Source organism: Cicer arietinum, chromosome 1 (assembly GCF_000331145.2).
Source record: "Cicer arietinum cultivar CDC Frontier isolate Library 1 chromosome 1, Cicar.CDCFrontier_v2.0, whole genome shotgun sequence".
NCBI lineage: Eukaryota > Viridiplantae > Streptophyta > Magnoliopsida > Fabales > Fabaceae > Cicer > Cicer arietinum.
In genome coordinates this window covers 11,472,939-11,473,224 of record NC_021160.2, presented here as the reverse complement: position 1 = coordinate 11,473,224, position 286 = coordinate 11,472,939, and positions in this window count along the sequence as shown.

Here is a 286-nt window from a genome sequence, read left to right as displayed (position 1 = left end):
TGTTGGGTAGTCGGGGTAAAGCCTGGTGGGTGAGAAGGAGTGGTTTGGTGTTCTTCATTTGCAGCCGGAGGATTCTCATCAGTATTCCCCTTCCTTGACAAAGCTTGTATAACTTCTAAGATTTGACCAACCTTGTCCTTCAATTGGTTGACATCCATTCTCATCACCTCTTGATTTTGCTCAAGTTCTTCCATGATCTTCGAGTTTGCACGAGTCCGATAAGGGTGTCGGGGAAACAGCTTTATTGATTTTTTCTGTGTTTTTTTTTTTTATAAATAAATAAAAT